The 12838-nt window shown below is 37.8% G+C and overlaps 1 protein-coding gene across 1 annotated transcript in view; it reads left to right on the forward strand.

Moving 5' to 3' along the window:
* Positions 1-10279: 10279 nt before the first annotated feature.
* The window catches only part of LOC110062958 (uncharacterized), a 53829-nt gene continuing 51270 nt past the window's right edge, over positions 10280-12838 (forward strand). Inside the window, exons 1-2 of the mRNA XM_089273011.1 lie at positions 10280-10369; positions 10467-10675. The gene's annotated coding sequence lies outside the window, so the exon portion shown is untranslated. The remainder of the gene's footprint in view (positions 10370-10466; positions 10676-12838) is intronic.

Below are 12838 nucleotides of genomic sequence, written 5' to 3' on the forward strand. Positions count from 1 at the left end.
TTTGCCTCTAAAATGTGCAAAATAAGGCTACAATACATAATGCCAACAATTTTATACCGCCTAATTATGGATGTAGAAGTTCGCTTTGTCCATAATTGTGAATTCTCAAGGTAAAATAAAGGAAAATTTTAGCTCTTCTGACTGTCCGATTTTTCTGCTACCGAATTCCCGGCTAAGGAGGTATATATATGGGCGCTTTCCATTCGACCAAAAATTTCCGGATTTTCTGGAACTTTCCCAGGAAATTTCCGTACCATTCATGACTGTTTCGAAAATTTCAGAAGTTTTGGTCGAATGGAAAGCGCCCATATTATAGTTTATATAGTTTAGCAGAAAGCAACAAGGGTGAATATGTATTTAAACGCACACCGCGTATTTAAAATCCTATGCCCTCTAGGCTTCTTTTGCTCTTTTTGTATCCAAGCACTATCAAAGGTGCATTTCTATTCAAAAAGCACAAACGACAAACATGTATTTTAAAGGTAAAGAGGAAAGGTGTGTTGTACAACCTTTGTGAACGCCTGCGAATTGCTGCCTTTGTAATGATATCTGCAAATGGTTAGACTTTCTAGTCTTCTCGGATAAGGACGATAAACCGTAGGCCCCGTCTCACAACTCTTCAAAATTAATTCTGTGGGACGTAAAAGAACCCACACACTAATCGAAAAGAGTAGGGGACGTAGTTCCCGGTGTGGTGGTCTATCTCTCATCTGATGGTTAAATGCTCGGAGATATTAGCTGCATAAGCTACTCTGAAATCCGAGAGTTAATAATTGGCTGGCTGGCTGGCTGGCTGGCTGGCTGGCTGGCTAGATGGATGGATGGATGTAACGCCGAAATACTTTCCATTAATCTACGTAGACATGCCGTGATAGCAGGACCCGCGGCTCTGCGATTCGTCGAGTTCTGTCCTTTTGCAGAATTAAACAACACCCCCTTCCCCCCTACATCTTACAATTTCGTCCAAAATGTTCAGTTGGGCTGACAATGCGAACTACCTTACGTGCACAAGTAAACAGTTTGGATTCACTCGCCGCTGTCTCACTCACTTCGCAAGTGCCCGTTTGTCACGTGTTTGTCACGCAATCCACGTTTGCCGATTTGTCTGAACTGGGACCACCAAACAAAAGTCAACTACTTACTCAACTAACACCATGACAGTTATTCGGACTGGCTAACAGAATGGCGAAGTCGTGGAATTTTCAAAGGGAGCGAAGTCTGGAAACTTTGTAAGGAAGAAATCTGGAAAGCGTAGTGCGATTGGCGAAGAAACATTTGTGGTTTTCTGTCTTGCTGCTTTATACGTTTTGCAAGTGGCGGACGACTGTCGGAACTGATTCGAAACAAAATGATGTCACAGTATGTGTTTTATTCAGAGGTATGTGCCATATTAGATGATAGGAAACGAAAGATTCATCTATAAATCTGGTGGTAAAAAACAGGGGCAATTGTACCCATTAGAATTGCAAGCACACGGGTAAGAAATACAACGGTCGAATTATCTTGCCGTAATATTTATGCCACAACTCTGCGACAGTTAATCATGAGGTTTCGCCAACTGCTCGCGCTTTGTTATCATTACCTGGTCTCAGACCAGGATTTCAAGAAATGCTGCGATGAGACGGTTATTTTTGAAGTAGATTGTGCCTGTTTACATGAAATGGTTGTGCTCGAATATTTACGCCAAACATGATGAATGCAACTGTAATCGATTGATTGATCACTCAAGTTTTACGTTTCAAAATGTTTTTTTTTTTCGGCTTTGGGTCTTCCATAAAAAACTGCCGATATTGAACGAATAATGGGTGTTACAGTTGTAACCTTCCGAAAGAAATATAAAGCAGGCGGAAGTAAAATCAGTTTCGGGCGATATGCACGCGATGGTGATCGAAATAACTTTGCATAATATTACAATGTACCGAAAGCAGCGTCTTTTTTCATTTAACTGCTAATGTTTGCCAAAGTTAATCATGTGGTCAATCTAAAAAGAAAAAAAAACAGATTGCAAGCATCTTTATTGACGAAAAAGGCTTCTTATTTTTGTTCTTCATGAAGGTAGCTTTCCAAGTTCCATGTTGGTTTCACGAATGACGAATTTCTCAAAATGTACCACACGTTTATTGCTCTCGACAGGGTACTTTTATCGAGCCGCGGAAGAGACTTTCACACAACATAATATGGAGTATGGGCTTTCAGAAAATTTTAGTTTCGACTTCAAATTCAATGTACCAGTGGGCTTTTGATGGTATTGAAATTAGCTAAAATTAGCCCTTTCGCTCACGAGCTTCGATGGAGGTACTTGTATCGGCGTAAAATATTATAACACTTGGAGCTTTTGCTAATCAAATTAATGCTTTAGAAACAGCAAGACATGCACTATGAGCTACCCAAAGTATATTGATAGATATCATCGCGTTGACCTGTACGAGCGAAAAGAAAATGCACAATTTTCGACCATTTTCGGCGGCAGCAGGCAGCTGAAATGGCGATTTTCGGACTTTCCTCGATTTCGAAAAAACTAAAGCGCTTCAGGGCCTTTGAATGGTATTTTCGAAAACAACTCACTATAGAGGTTATCTGGGAAAAATACGAAGAAATCCGAAATTTCGCGACTGTCATATCATTTTCGGTATTTACAGGAATCAGCTCTTGACAGCTTTCGTCGCTGACTACTGTTTTATTTGTATACCCTATTGTTATTGTAAGTGTCATGGTTGTAAAACAGTCTTTTCGTATTTTTTTCAACGTTAAATTAGATTAGGTTTTTCCCCTTTTTTGTACAAGCCACATACAACTTATTTTTTAAGTTTTTTTGCCTGAAATTCTTTTTATTATAAACAGGAGCCTTTTCAACTAATTTACGCAATTCTCAATATTCAGAAGACTTAATTCGAATTTTGGGATTTTATCGTTAAATGCTTGAGGGATCAGTTCATTTGATAAGCGGAAAGCGCTTTTCACTGATGTATGAAAGACAAAGCTGATATAATTTTTCAACAAGAAACATATAGCACACCCGAGGTGGAGAATGCTTGGAAGTCTCAGTGGATGGGAGAGTTGTTTTTTAGTCACGGTTCTGAACACAGCAGGGGTGTCTTAAAACTTGTCAAGGTAAGAGTTGACTGCGAATTGGAGGTATGTAAACAGGATGAATTGGGTCCTTATATTATTTGAAATAAACCTTGCGCGCGGTCAACCTTTTATCTTGGCAAATATCTGTGCTCCGAATAAGGTCAACGAGCTTTTACTGTACTAAACGTGTCTCTTGGAGATAGAAAAATCCAGCAATTCGGCTCCGCCTATTTTACTGGCTATTAACTAATAGGAAACAAGAAGAGGCAGAGAATGTCGACATTACTCCTGCCATTAGGACTGATTCTCTGTCATTACTCTGCATATCAGTCGTAGAGAACAAAAAACACGACTTACGTTTATTCGAAGACGAAGAATATGTGAACAATATAAAAGAAAGAAGTCGAGAGTGGATAGAGGAAAACAGAGAAGTACAGGATCTAAGAGTTCTTTGAATTTCATTAAGTGTAAAATACGCTATGAAACCTTTGTTTAGAGCAAAAAGGAAGCTAAAGAACGGAGATCGGTGCTGGTCAGGTTAGAAGATAGCGTTAACAGAGTGTCAAGTAAAATATGACGGGGATCCAACACCTGAGGATCTTAATGACATATAAATAATTCAAACAGAATATGATCGCCATTACGACTATATTACCCACGGAATAAGTATAAGATCCAGAGCTAACTGGTACCACCAGGGAGTGAAAAGTAATAAGTATTTTTTAAACTTAGAAAATGGCAAAAAGAAGATTTCCATAAGGAAATGATTTGAATTATTTGTTTCAGTTGTTTGTTCGGCCACACAAGCCTTTGTGTTATAAACATTGCCTAGGGTAAATAGAGATGATGATTATTTTTTTTATCTAAGGATAAAGATAAAGAAACCACAGAGCCAAAGCAAATAATAACCGAGTTTCATAATTGTTATTCAAAACTTTGTGATAAAAGCTCCTATAACTTGGGTGAGAACTCAATACCTCGATTACTTGATAAAAGAAAACTAATAAGAGAGAGGATATAAAAGTTCTCTAGGCTCGAACTTTACCAAGCATTCCTTCGGACACAAGGATATTTTTAATTTGTCTATTTGTATATTGTCTGAATTGAAAAAACTTCCAAAAGAAACTGTTACCAGTCAATCTCTCCCTATTTTTAAAAGTGAACTGTGTTAGGTTATTTTTAATTGCAATTTTTATTAGTTTTATTTGCAGTTTTAGTTTTTATTATCATTTTAATGGTTCAGAATTGGCGTGATGTCCTCTGGATGTTGCCGACGTAATAATGTTTAGATTTAGATTTAAGTGGCAGTCCCGCTAAAAGCGATCCACTCGACTTCGGGACCAAAAATAATTTTCCTTCATTTTTTGTCAGTGAAAAGGGTTTGACACATATAGAAAAAAGCAATTTATTATTTTCCCATTCCTTATTTTTGCTTTGCTATGAGCCAAAACTGAATTTTGGTCGAACTGAGGTTGCCAACCGTGATCAGAAAGGTAAAATTCACCGATTTTGTGAACCGTGCTACGTCGCCTAAAATGCAGCTCACGGAATTTCGTTTTCATACGAACTTTAACTCTGACTGACGAAATATGGAAACTTTTCGAAATATTCTAAGCTTACCAGCGACGCTGGAAGACACCCTACTCCGATACCCTTGATCACCTACCAAAATTTAGCCAAATTTGACGGGGAAAATCTCAAAAGTTGGGTCTAAATGAAGCCTAAAAAGCACATCACAGTAAATTTCATACCTTAATAAACCGTTCTATAAGTTCAAACCGGTGGGTATCTCCTTGGATTGCACGCGAGAACAGATTAAAATCTGCTACAGTCAGTGTGTTTACATAGCCATCGCTCGTGTCAAAGCTCATTTGTATAACCCTAGCACCCGGTGAAAATACATCTTCTTCCGTTCAGGTTCGTTTGTTGACCTTCTGAATAGTGGCAAAAAGCTTCCTTTAATACTTGTGTACACTCTAGATCCAGTTTTGAGGTGAAGGTTACGTTAAAGTTGATCAATTCTCAAGACTTGCGAGACTCCAAAAGTAAATAATGGCGCCGGTCTGCAGAAATTAACCGTAGCCGTCGTCCTGACCCTTCAATAAATTCTGCCGCAGAGGTAGCACTAGGAGAAGAAGAAAATCGTAAGTTTTCATTTACCGTTTAATGGCAACTGAATCCTGTACTACTGCCAAGACTACTGGGAGCTTGAGGGCTATAGGTCCGAATTTGAAAAACAACAACAACGAACACTTGCTGGTTGCATCGCTGGGAAATGAACCTGAATGAACACGACGCGCTTGAATGGAACTATGTTTTGCGATGAATGATGGGCTTTACTTCTGTTTTATGCTTGATGCTTGTCTTTTAGTATCTTGCACAGCGCATAAAATAAACTTCGGGATCCGTTTATCGGGCCGTTTATACAACGAAAGCTGCACCGGCTTCGTCAAAATGTCACACAAATTGTAACGTGACCAATTACCCGGGAGGGGGATACTCCCTATGGGCTATATAGGTATCTGTATGTGAGGCTCCAAAGGGTAAGGTTTTTCAGCCGTTTGGGTCATAAATAGGGTATCGATTTTGGCCATTTTGGTTATAAATTGGGTATGGTTTTAGCACTCTAGTCTTGAATTGGGTATGTTTCTTAGCAGAAGCTACTTTTTCATCATTATCAATAGGACCTTCAACAAAAACCCTTCATAACGTATGTTTAGGGCAACTGTGTCAGCCGCAACGGTCATAAATAGGCTATCGAATTTTAAGTCAAGTCATAAATAAAGTAGCAAAAACGCAGATTTTGGTCATAAAGAGGGTAAGGGTTTTGGGAAGAGGGTCTCACACCCCCACTCAACTTTTCTGGAAGTACCCTCCCCCCACCCCCCCTGGGCCAATTACCAGGGGCCGAGGGCAAATCCCCTACCCCGCGCGCGCCGATCATTAGATTTGGCAAGATTTTCTCATTTCAATATTGATAATGAAAAAGCCGTCCATTAAGTTTTTGGACTAGTGTAATCTTTTCAGCATGACCGAACGACGACAATCATTGCACCTTTTCGATTTTTATCTACCTTTCCTCGGAAAATATAAGGAGTTGCTAATACATGAGGGCAGAGGAAGCAGAAATGGACCTAAAATTCACTTTTCCTTTCCCATTATCAGCCGTTCGTTTTTCACAGAAAACACAATGGAAGAAAATCAAAAGATGGGACCAAGAAACCTTCCAAAAAACGTCCATATCGAAGCGCGTGCAGCTGTTGAGAGGTCGATTTCTCACTTTGTGTTTATAGGACTACTACCCTTCCCATTTTTTCTGACGACACCAGAATTATTGGCCATAAAAATATAGTTTGTCTTTGATTTCTCCGCCTCGCGAAACATATGGTTAAGTGATGGGACATGCACTCTTACTGGTATGGGACTCAAGCGTTGGTGCCCAGGAAGTACTCCCTTATATGGGCTATGTAGGTATGGGCGGTCCCAAAGGGTCTGGTTTTTCGGCCGTTTTGGTTATAAATGGTGTATAATTATCAACTTCTTTCAACAGCAGCAGGGACGTCGGAGCCGGGGGAGCTGGAGGGGGCTTTATCCACCTCAATTTCAAGCAAAAAATACTTGAAAAAAAAAAAAATACTTGTGGGCTGAACTACGGGCGAAAGGGTTCAATTGCATCTTTTGTTTAATTGCTGCTAGGTCCTATTCAGTGATGAAACTGATACGCAATTCAAGACTAGAGTGCTAAAACCATACCCAATTTATAACCAAAATGGCCAAAATCGATACCCTATTTATGACCCAAACGGCTGAAAAACCTTACCCTTTGGAGCCTCACATACAGATACCTATATAGCCCATAGGGAGTATCCCCCTCCCGGGTAATTGGTCACGTTACAATTTGTGTGACATTTTGACGAAGCCGGTGCAGCTTTCGTTGTATAAACGGCCCGATAAACGGATCCCGAAGTTTATTTTATGCGCTGTGCAAGATACTAAAAGACAAGCATCAAGCATAAAACAGAAGTAAAGCCCATCATTCATCGCAAAACATAGTTCCATTCAAGCGCGTCGTGTTCATTCAGGTTCATTTCCCAGCGATGCAACCAGCAAGTGTTCGTTGTTGTTGTTTTTCAAATTCGGACCTATAGCCCTCAAGCTCCCAGTAGTCTTGGCAGTAGTACAGGATTCAGTTGCCATTAAACGGTAAATGAAAACTTACGATTTTCTTCTTCTCCTAGTGCTACCTCTGCGGCAGAATTTATTGAAGGGTCAGGACGACGGCTACGGTTAATTTCTGCAGACCGGCGCCATTATTTACTTTTGGAGTCTCGCAAGTCTTGAGAATTGATCAACTTTAACGTAACCTTCACCTCAAAACTGGATCTAGAGTGTACACAAGTATTAAAGGAAGCTTTTTGCCACTATTCAGAAGGTCAACAAACGAACCTGAACGGAAGAAGATGTATTTTCACCGGGTGCTAGGGTTATACAAATGAGCTTTGACACGAGCGATGGCTATGTAAACACACTGACTGTAGCAGATTTTAATCTGTTCTCGCGTGCAATCCAAGGAGATACCCACCGGTTTGAACTTATAGAACGGTTTATTAAGGTATGAAATTTACTGTGATGTGCTTTTTAGGCTTCATTTAGACCCAACTTTTGAGATTTTCCCCGTCAAATTTGGCTAAATTTTGGTAGGTGATCAAGGGTATCGGAGTAGGGTGTCTTCCAGCGTCGCTGGTAAGCTTAGAATATTTCGAAAAGTTTCCATATTTCGTCAGTCAAAGTAATGAATGTACCTTAAAATTCGTATGGAAACGAAATTCCATGAGCTGCATTTTAGGCGACGTAGCACGGTTCACAAAGTCGGTGAATTTTACCTTTCTGATCACGGTCGGCAACCTCAGTTCGGCCAAAATTCAATTTTGGCTCGTAGCAAAGCAAAAATAAGGAATAGGAAAATACTAAATTGCTTTTTTCTGTATATGTGTCAGACCCTTTTCACTGACAAAAAATGAAGGAAAATTATTTTTGGTCCCGAAGTCGAGTGGACCGCTTTTAGCGGGACTGCCACTTAAATACGTTTCAGAGAAACAAAACGCTGGCAAATGATGGGTTAACTGTGGGACTTTATTTGGCTTTCTGAACGTTTTTAGGGAAATACCTTGAAGATTCCCTTAATTTCGTTCACGACCACGGGAAATTATTTACCTCCCTAAAACAGGCAATGATTACGTCATTACAAAAGAATGATAAAGGCAGGAGATTCATTAAAAAGTGGCAAAGGTGTTGGAGAAATTTAACTTTGGGAAGTGGTTCTGCAATGAAACAAGAACTTTTATACAAACATATCAATCAAAAGATCTGCGCTTATTAATGACATTGAAAATGGTGGACTTAACATTCTTCACACCGAGTGCGCGATCTCAGAACAAAGGCTCATGGCTTTAGAGAAATATTTCGGGGATGGTAACAGATGGAAAGTCATTTTAGATCAACTTCTTTGTAACGTAGGGAGAAAATTCATTCTTTTCTGTGACTTCGACACTCGTAAATTCCCAGCTCATTTTTCAGTTTACTATAAAGAAATGTCATTTCCTATGAGGATGTTATCGACCAAATCATTTGGAATAACAAACATTTTGTTAAAATCGCTCTTTGAAAGACATTTTTTTTCTCAGGGAATCGTTCAAATTGGGGACTTGCTATCTGACCCGGGTAAATTTCTTGAAAGTTCAAAAGTATTGTAAGCAAATTTACACCCAACCCAATATTTTAAGTTAATAGGCGTTGTGGAAGCTATTCCCATTGCGTTGAGACCATAAAAAGGTCACAAAAGAATCAACATTTCTATCCATCATTGTTCGGAGACAGACTTTTTATTGAATTAGATGAAACTAAAGTCGATTTGTCCAAAGCAACATCAAAGCTACTGTATAACTAATTTAAAACTAAAAATCAAACTCCTCCCTCTGCTCAAAATTTAGATGAAAAGCAAATGTCCCCAACTTGCGGTTAATTGGAAACAAAGTCTATTGTTTACCGTTTACCGTCACAGTAGCAACAAAAATCAGAGAGTTCCAATATAAATTACTGAGCGGTTCGTATACACCAATGATAAGTTGTTCCGTTTTCTTATAGAAAACCTTTCGCTTTCTCATCTTGAATTGTTGATTAAAACATATCTGTCTTTGGAAACGTTAATACTAATTAATTTTCTGTTTGGCGGGTTTAATGACAATAAAGACTTTGCTATTTTGAACACTTAGTACTCGTGGCTAAATCTTTTATTTACAAATATAAAACGTAAACCAACGTTAAGACTTTTCTTAGAAAAGATCAAATTAGTCTATCACATAGAGAAAAAAATTGCCAAAAGAAAGAATAGGCTCCATAATGTACTTTACTTATTTATTTTGTTTATCTATTTATGTATTTTTTATTTATGGTATTGTTTTACTGATAATTAATTTCTTATTTTGTTATTTATAATTTATCTTTTTGTTTGTTTGTTTTTAGTGGAAGTGCGTCTAGTAAATATGATTGTAACTGTAATTGTAAATGTATAGAAATAAAGAAATAAAAAAAAATTGTTAAATTAAAATCAACAACAACAATGCTTTCAAACAACTTGTAGTTGGCTACAAATATTGAGTTTGTGCTTTGGCGCCCTTTTTCTTCTCTCCTCTTTCTCTTTTTCTTTTCTTTTTTCTCCTCTCTCTCTCTTTCTTTTTCTTATTAACATTATTAAAGTGTGAAAAGACGTTTTCATTATACAATTAGACTTCAATGTGACTTCGATTCAAACTCAAAGCAAGAACGTAACGGATTTTAAATTTCATCAATGTGAATGAATATACGTTTATAATTATTTTTACCACTGTACATCTTTATGTTTTCTTACATTTTTTGCTAGATACACGACCCCACAAGCAAACCTGTTGCTCTAAACAAAATCATGTTTAAATGAAGGATTGTTGTTGTTGTTGTTGTTGGGTAAAGCGCATGGATTATGCTATTGATCGCTGATCGAAAAAAATTCTCCCCGCTTGTTTACAGGTTGGCGATCATCGTCAGTTCTTTAAAGGAACAGTAATTCAAAATCTGCTTTTAATTGGACACACGAGGGTTGCATTCAACGGTGTAAAAACCAATCCTTGGTCGGTTGCCCAGTCCACAGCGGTTTTTTTCGAATAGTTTACTTTCGCGGGTTATGTAAATTTGACACAGGCTCGTTCACCTTTGAAAAAGCAACATTCGTTTATGCTGTTCCTCGCCATATCCTTATCGTCAGGTAAATGTCTCCTTTCTTCGTTTTCGTCTCTTGTTTCCAATGTTTTATGTAGCCATTTTCGCTCTTCTTGTAACATATTTGCACTATTTTGTTCTAGAAACCACTGGCAATGACATGTAGTTAAGAGTTCAAGTCGTCGATGAATCAACTTTTTTACGTCAAACAATTATTGGTTGTGTGTTTGATACAAACGGTGAAACCAAAAACGCGTTTTTCTCAAAGTTTGACGAGGAACTTGTGTAGTTTTGCCGTTTGCACTGATGCGGGCGCGGGAGGACTGAACTCGGAAATAATTCAGGAATAACGGTTAGTCTTAGAAGTCGTGTTTCCAGAGTTTGTTTTTGAGTTGCTTTCCGTAGTTTAAAGTGAAGTCACTCTATGATGCTGGGCATTGCTTAGTGTAAACGAAATAAGAATGTTTCGTGGCCTCTCCCTTCTCAAGTCTACCCTTGATTTGATTACCTTTCCTTGTGGACGAACTTAGCTGTACAGCCGCTTTGACAATCTTATTTCACGATTTTATATTGTAGGTAAGAGGCCAGTCGCATAGAAAATTCGTATAATACAAAAAAGAAAATAAATGTCGAGGAAAAGGTTGTTATTCATCGTGGTAGATGCAATAATAAAGTGTATTATCGTTTGTCTCACGATGTAGTCACTTGAGATGTAGATCGCGACGTTTCGACTGCTTACTGCTTACTGCTCATGATCTTCTTCACGCGATAAGGTCGACTGATTGCACCGTGCAATCAGTCGACCTTATCGCCTGAAGAAGACTAGCAGTAAGCAGTCGAAACGTCGCGTTCTACACTCAAGTGACTACATCGTGAGACAAACGATAATAAACTTTATTATTAAGAAAATAAAAACAGCTCAATTTTTTAGCTGACCTGTAATTGAACTGAGTCATAGTGTGAATCTTAAAACAGTTATCCTAAACTCTCAATTTCGTCGTTCATAGTCCTTCTTGATCTATTCTTGTCTTAAAAATGCTACGTTACCAACTTCTTGCCCATACGGTTCTAGCTATTCTACAACAAATTACTTGCACTGCAAAACATGGCCAATGATAGCATGGCTCTACACTTAATTAAATCTCATTTTTATAATGCAAACTAAAGAGCCGTATTCCGTTTTCATGCTTGATATATTTTCTCGACTACATGCAGATGATATAGGGTCAGTGCAAACTTTTAAGACAGAACAGTTTTACTCCACAGAGTAACTCATTTTACCGAAAAAGAGCTCCTGAATGTAGCGCTAGACTTTAAGATTCATTCTAAGATATCTTTCAAGTACGAAGACAGCATGGGTGTCTAAATGAAGACCCATTTGTAAACTGACGCAGTGCAAGTTCTTTATTAAGCAAATAAAAAGTTAAATTATTCTGGTTCCCCCTTTTATGCGCTTTATAAAGCATGTTAGAAAATGTTGAAACAGTAAAGAATTGTCAAACAGAAAACACAAGACCTTTCAATTATAATATAGCAGTGCTTACTTTTTCTTTTCACACACGCAAAATTAGAAGAATGTTTTTTGTGCCTGGCAGATATGCAAAATAATTAGCAAAATACAAACGACCAAAGCCATTTTTATCATAAAACCGAATTAATTATGCCTAGAAATTTGGTGTTATTTCTAGAGGAAGTAAACATTAACCATAGCCGTGGCAAATAATTAGAAACAGGTGTGGAAACGTGAGCCGCAGGCTAGTTTTTCTACAGCCTTTTTCGTTCTCCTAACACCCACTCGCTCTCTATGGAAACACAGAGAACGTTTTTTATATTATTCAATGCTTTTGTAAGGCGGTTATATAAGTTTTAACGAAAAGAAAACAGTCGTACGTAATGATTAGTTTTTTTCTTGGCATAACAGACCTAGTTAATGTTGATAAATCCACTATCATTTTTATTGGGTAAACATTTTAACATCGCGTGCACGTAACAATCATTCCTATTGCTTTTGTTAACACAAGCAATTTTAATTCACTAGTATTGAGCTATATTTCAAACAGGAAGTAAACAAATCTTCTGTTTTTTGTTTTGCATTTAAATTAAACGTTTGAGTCCAAGATAATAACGTGTATTCTTCCAAGCTCATGGAGGGATGACACATGATGCGTGTACATGTAGTTATAATTAATTAAAACAGTGATAGCTTTGAAAAGTTATATTAAAGCAGGAAAATTTAAAAGAAACGGACGTTGTTTTTACAACACCAAAGCCAAGGTGCAAAGGAACATAACTTTTTTACTTGTCATAATGGCTTAAAAGAAAATTTTTGAAATTCTGCTTGAAAGTTGATCTTCTTTTCTACAGTACAGGAGGTAATTAAGGTATGTGACGAATGAGTATAATTTTTAGCTTTATGTTGTAAGAAATTGCATATCCTAAGAAGCGGTTTATTGCCGAGCTTTAAGTTAAGGCTAAGATCGAATTTTCAAGTAGGTATTGAAATTTGATATCAAGA

Source organism: Orbicella faveolata, unplaced genomic scaffold (genome assembly GCF_042242905.1).
Source record: "Orbicella faveolata isolate gen_17 unplaced genomic scaffold, um_ofav_v1 contig_35, whole genome shotgun sequence".
In the NCBI taxonomy this organism is placed as follows: domain Eukaryota; kingdom Metazoa; phylum Cnidaria; class Anthozoa; order Scleractinia; family Merulinidae; genus Orbicella; species Orbicella faveolata.